This window comes from Asterias rubens, chromosome 17, assembly GCF_902459465.1.
Source record: "Asterias rubens chromosome 17, eAstRub1.3, whole genome shotgun sequence".
Taxonomy (NCBI): Eukaryota; Metazoa; Echinodermata; class Asteroidea; order Forcipulatida; family Asteriidae; genus Asterias; species Asterias rubens.
Window position 1 is genome coordinate 4,972,275 of NC_047078.1, and position 6,558 is coordinate 4,978,832.

Here is a 6,558-nt window from a genome sequence, read left to right on the forward strand (position 1 = left end):
TTGCTGACTGTTGTCAGAACTTAAACAACTTTTATCTGTGGATTGTGCGGTATGGGTGTGGCTTCAAGTCGACCAAGTAACAAGACAAGAACTTTAAAAGTGACCTTTGGTTTTCTTAAGTTTTGTTGCTGACTGTTGTCAGAACTTAAACAACTTTTATCTGTGGATTGTGTGGTATGGGTGTGGCTACAAGTCGTCCAAGTGAAAAGACAAGAACTTTAAAAGTGACCTTTGGTTTTCTTAAGTTTTGTTGCTGACTGTTGTCAGAACTTAAACAACTTTTATCTGTGGATTGTGTGGTATGGGTGTAGCTACAAGTCGTCCAAGTGACAAGACAAGAACTTTAAAAGAGACTTTTGGTTTTGTGTTTCAAAACTGAACACATTTTTGCTGACTGTTGTCAGAACTCTGAAACTTTTATCTGTGGATTGTGGGGTATGGGTGTGGCTACAAGTCGTCCAAGTGAAAAGACAAGAACTTTAAAAGAGACTTTTGGTTTTGTGTTTCAAAACTGAACACATTTTTGCTGACTGTTGTCAGAACTCTGAAACTTTTATCTGTGGATTGTGTTATGGGCGTGGCTACAAGTCGTCCAAGTGACAAGACAAGAACTTTTATAGTGACTTTTGGTTTTGTGTTTCAAAACTTAAGTTTTGTTGCTGACTGTTGTCAGAACTTAAACAACTTTTATCTGTGGATTGTGTGGTATGGGTGTGGCTACAAGTCGACCAAGTAACAAGACAATAACTTTAAAAGAGACTTTTGGTTTTGTGTTTCAAAACCGAATACATTTTTGCTGACTGTTGTCAGAACTCTCAAACTTTTATCTGTGGATTGTGTGATATGGGTGTGGCTACAAGCAAGTCGACCAAGTGGTAAGACAAGATCATTAAGATGACGTTAAGTGGTAAGCGAAAATCTAACCCCGTTCTTCCCCAATAAGTAGCAGGTAACTTTTCTCGTACTTGTTGATGTTGTCTACAAATTTGGTCATTGGTGATGTCGTCCACTATTTTTCTCTGAGAGGATTTTCTTGGTTGTCAGGGCATTTTGGTCGTGGCCAGAGTGATGCATTGAAGTAAAATGATTTCTCTTGGAAGATTTCCCAGTTTGGAAGAAGCTGATGAGCATCTGTTGTTGTCATTTTAAAGCTACACTTTGTCAAAATTAATTAATTAGTTGGTCAGAATATTTTTACAGATAGAGACCCTTTTGCACTAAAACAAAATAAAATAAAAATAAATCACTTTAGTTCTTTATATAAAATTAGGGACAAAAAGAAAATCATTCAAGGGTTTCACTAGAAAAAACAAACTTGTATTCAAGTACAAACATCTCAGTTTTTCCTTCTAGAAAGACTTAATTGTGACAATATTAATGTTAACTGATAAGTGTTTTCTGTTTTCAAAGTAAAAATCCCAAACCCTATCAAACCAAGCCCAATAAAGAGCATGAAAAACCTGAGTAAGTTTGTGAATTTGTTATTTCTTAAACAAAAAAGTAAATACATAGCTAAGGCCTGCGTTAGCAGTGAATCATATAATTTTAGGTTTGTGTAATTGAAAATAATTATCTGTTTTTTTTTCCCTTCAAGATGGAAATTTGTTCAGTTGGCAATATTAAAATGGTTAAATTTTATTTAACATTTAATATTTCTGATGAATACTTTTATCATCTTTTTGTGTATGTAGATAATTAAAATTGTGTGTGGGGGGGGGGAGAGAATCCAATTCTACTCTGCAAAAAATATTCATCTCCCCTTTCGACCTCTAATCAGTGTAAAACAAAATAAGATTGAAATTATGCAACAGGAACTTCTTAGTTGATGAGATAAAATTCAGTAAGGAATATTAAAGTGTTTAATTTAGATGAGCTAAATTAATCGTTAATATTTCTGATGAGTAAATTGCATCAACTATTAGTGCGCATCATGACACAACACAATCGTCCCGAACTCAGTTTTTAGGGTTTTATTCAACAGTAGGCATGCAATGAGCAAAACAACAAAAAACAAAGGAGCAAGAGGAACATGAGGAGTAAAGAAGACACCCCCGAAGTAAAAGGTGATTTTGGTATGTATTTATGGTAAGTCGGTTAGAATAGAATAGGAAATGAATAGGCCTAGAACTTGTAAGCAAAAGTTTAACCCCAGATCTCAATAAAGAGCAGGGTTCTGTTATAATTCGCCTCGGTACTTGATGATGTTGTCTACTAATATTGTCAATGGGATGCCATCCGGGTTTCTTTCTGAGAGAGTTTCTTGATGTCAGGGCATTTTGGTCGTGGCCAGAGTGATGCTTATTTTTCTCTTGGAACTTTTCCATGGTTTGGAAGAAACTGATGACCATGTTGTCATTTTACATTGGCATGATTAACTTAATAATATTTAGCATAAACACTTAAAGACCCTTTTGTCTTTTCATTAAGTTAAACCTCTTAGTATCATTAGACATTGTTAAAAGTAAAACGTAAATAAAAAATAACCAAAAAAATTAACAAAACTCCCAAAAGTAATCAAAATTGGCCCAGAAAGGCTAAAAAACCTTGAAAATAAAAAATCAGTCTGTTATAATTGTGCACGATTCACAAACTGACTTAACACCTTTTCAAGATGAACTTGGTAAAAACAAAAAAAATATTCTCCCCTTAAATTGCCTCTTAATAGTAATTAGTATTGGACCATGTCAACATGGAACATTTTGCAATGAGCACTAATCAATCAATGATTTATTTCAGTTAGGAATATCTAAATGATTAATTTAGATATGTTAAATTAATCGTTTACTATTTCTGACGAATAAATTTTATTGATTGATTGTGATAACAATTATCAGTCGACACAGCTAGCCTACACCCCCAAAACAAGTTTCCAAAACAAATGTTTGTATAGAAGGCAGGCAAAGCGTTGAAGAAGACATTAAAAAAAAGTATACTAGAACATAAATAGGCCTAGAACTTAACATAATATAACCAACGTTTCCCTTCGCAACCAATAACCAACGTTTCCCTTCGCAACCAATAACCAACGTTTCCCTTCACAGCCAATAACCAAAGTTTCCCTTCACAGCCAATAACCAAAGTTTCCCTTCGCAGCCAATAACCAAAGTTTCTCTTCACAGCCAATAACCAAAGTTTCCCTCCGCAACCAATAACCAACGTTTCCCTTCGCAACCAATAACCAAAGTTTCTCTTCACAGCAGTAACCAAAGTTTCCCTTCCCAACCAAAAACCAAAGTTTCCCTTCACAGTCAATAACCAAAGTTTCCCTTCACAGCCAATAACCAAAGTTTCCCTTCACAGCCATGCAATAACCAAAGTTTCCCTTTACAGTCAATAACCAAAGTTTCCCTTTACAGTCAATAACCAAAGTTTCCCTTCACAGTCAATAACCAAAGTTTCCCTTCACAGCCATAACCAAATTTTTCTTCCAACTAATCACCATAAATTTCCTTTATAACACCATAAATTGTTTGTTTTCTTGCAGATCGCACAGATGGAAATTTGAACTTTACACCTGGCATGAATGTTGGTAATGTATCAATGTAAAAAAGCAAATTTACACACTATCCCTACTCCAAGCCGCTTTGACCTACCAAAACAATTGAAAGTCATACAACAGGTGTTTGTGACTAGACAAATTTTGATGGCTTTCAAAAAGTATTACAATTATTTTACCAGCTCTCTCCCTCTCTCTATTTATGACAAGTTGTTAGATTTTTAATGATACAAACAATGGGGGACATTCGGGACGCTGGTAGCAGCAGACTTACCAAGTAAAATCCATAGTTTCCGGTAATGTGCGCATGCTCAGAACAAACAATGACAACAAAAATTACCTTGTAAGTCTGCTGCCACCTAGCGTTCCGAAGTCTCCCATTGGAAACAATAGTCCAAACTATTACTCTCAAAGGTACTGCCTGAAAATCTTTACAGTAGATCTGAGTTCAACTTTATTTTTACTTGTCTTCAGAACTTCTTTACTTGCAGAGATACCAGAGGTGATGAGCTACTCTTTATTTATTGATGCAGTCCTGCAGTTTGAACATCATGCATGGCGAGAATTGGGGTAATGTATCAATTTATGTTACAAGGTAAAGTTTTGCAAAAAATAGTCAATGGCCTGACGTTTCAATCCTAGCAGAGTCTTTCTCAAAAGCTAAAGTCTTTCGCCTGAAAGAAATGTTTAGCCTTCGAGAAAGACTCGGATTGATAAGTCGGGCCATTAACTATTTGTGTTTGCATTACCATCGATCCCTTTGGTTGGTAAGTTGTTTGTAACAGCTAATTCTATTTTCTCAAGATAAAGTTTGACTGGAATTAAACTACCAAAAGAGAGTTTTTACAATTTTTCACAAATCTCTCGCCCCAAGCTGCCTGGATGTATTATTGGTACTCATAATGGGGAGGCGCCAGTCATTTTAACATATAAATCTCCCACACAGATAACTTCAACCACCAATTGAGTTTAAATTTTCACAGGTTTGTTTATTATGATTATGTTGAGATACACCAAGTGAGAAGACTGGTCTTTGACAATTAACAATAATGTCCAGTGTCTTTGAGAGTTTGAGAGGAAAATGAACCAAAACAGTTTCCTGAACTTTCGGTCAGCCCAATGATGTTTTATTGGTACAAACGATTGGAGGTAATCATCATTGAAAAAGAAATATTCAAAAAGGGAAATCTTGTTATTGGACTGAAATTCTTCACTGGGGCAACTAATTAAGCTAATTTCACTCCATTTGAGATGCTTGCTAGAAAAGTTTGTAGGGAATTTAATTAGTTCTGAAACGCTTCTCAAAACCTGAAGAAAAAAAATTATTCTGCAAAAATTGTTAAACCATTTTTACCTTGTTTCTTTGCCCTGCAGTTTTCTGGTGCATGATGGTGATCTAAGTGAACCTGACGGTGAATTACATTGATGTTCGTGGTCTTGACAAACACCTACAGGGAAGGAGCCTTATAGGCACTGGACACTATTGGTAATTACTCAAAATAATTGTTAGCATAAAAACTTACTTGGTAACGAGCAGGTTGATAGTATAAAACATTGTGAGAAACTGCTCCCTCTAAAGTAACATACTTTTCGAGAAAGTAGTAATTTTCCACGAATTTGATTTTGAGACCTCGGGTTTAGAACTTGATGTCTCGAAATCAACCATCTAAACGCACACAACTTTGTGTGACAAGGTGTTTTCTTCTTTCATTATTATCTCGCAACTTTGATGACCGATTGAGCTCGAATTTTCACAGGATTGTTATTTTGTGCATATACGTTGAGATACACCAACTGTGTAGGCTATAGACAATTACCAATAGTGTCCATTGCCTTTAAAGGCACTGGACACTCTTGGTAATTACTCAAAATTGCTGTTAGCATAAAAACTTACTTGATAACGAGCAGGGAGCTGTTGATAGTATAAAACATTGTGAGAAACTGCTCCCTCTAAAGTAACATACTTTTCGAGAAAGTAGTAATTTTCCAGTGAAATATTTGAATTTGGTTTGGAGACCTCAGAATTAGATTCTGAGGTCCCGAAATCAAGCATCTGAAAGCACACAAATTCGTGTGACAAGGGTGTTTTTCTATGCCATTCTCGCAACTTCGACAACCAATTGAGTACATATTTTCATAGGTTTGTTATTTTATGCATATGTTGAGATACACTAAGTTTAGTCCAGACTTAACTTGATAAATTACTTGAATGAAACTTATTAAACAAAAAGGATCAAGAGTCATAGAATTCAAGACTCTTTTTTTGTATACTAAAACAGTATCCTGTTTGCCAAACTGGTCACATACGTATAGCTTCCAAATACACAAACTTGCTGAGAATAAAAATTAGTGTGGGATGGAGATGGTATTTTTTTTTTTTCTTTTTTTTTTTTCTTCAGATTTTTGTTGGAGCTGACCTTGTTGAAAACCGTTCAGTGAAAGTGGTGTTGGTTCTAAAAAGAATCGGTGGTTGACAACCACCGGTTCTTTTCCCGAGACTTTTACACATGATGCTACCACAAACCTCACTCATGGAGATAGAATTACGATCTGTTTTGACATTGAACGTTTGGTCACTGCTTTGTTCAAACTCCTTCTAATTCTACCTCCATGCTCAAACCAAGCAAAGTTTCAAATCCTACTCAGTGAAAGTGATCAAACAATAAACAGTTCCATGATTGTTTCCATCTGCAGATTGGACGAGAGTCTTGGAAGATGACATCAGCCTGAGACGGCAACAGAGAGGCAGGGAAGAAGACTCCGGCTGGACTGAGGATCAAGGGGACAAGAGCTGAAGACTGACTGGAGCAAGTCTAATCAAGATGTCGATCAACCATCATCTGGATCATGAGGGCGCTCTTTATCCGGAAATGGCAACCAGGGCCCAATTTTATAAAACCAGTGAGCAGAAAAAGTTGCTAAGCACAGAATGTATTACTCGGCAGAAACAGGTTACCAGCCAATAACTTGCATTTACTGTGGCTGGTGCCCCTCTCAATTTTTGCTAAGCATAGAAATTTGTCGCCAAGTAGTATTTTCTGCTAACAGCTTTATGAAATTGG

At 36.0% G+C, this 6,558-nt stretch overlaps 1 long non-coding RNA gene across 3 annotated transcripts; it reads left to right on the forward strand.

Annotated features, from left to right (window-relative positions):
* On the forward strand, positions 1–6,558 carry LOC117301847. Of its 3 annotated transcripts, none has more exons than XR_004520355.1 (4): positions 1–907; positions 3,485–3,529; positions 3,988–4,982; positions 6,191–6,558. It is a non-coding gene; the product is annotated as an uncharacterized LOC117301847 (long non-coding RNA). The 3 variants fall into 3 exon arrangements; XR_004520356.1 differs by lacking the exon at positions 1–907 and having other exon boundaries at positions 2,509–3,529; positions 3,988–4,066; positions 4,871–4,982; XR_004520354.1 differs by lacking the exon at positions 1–907 and having other exon boundaries at positions 2,503–3,529.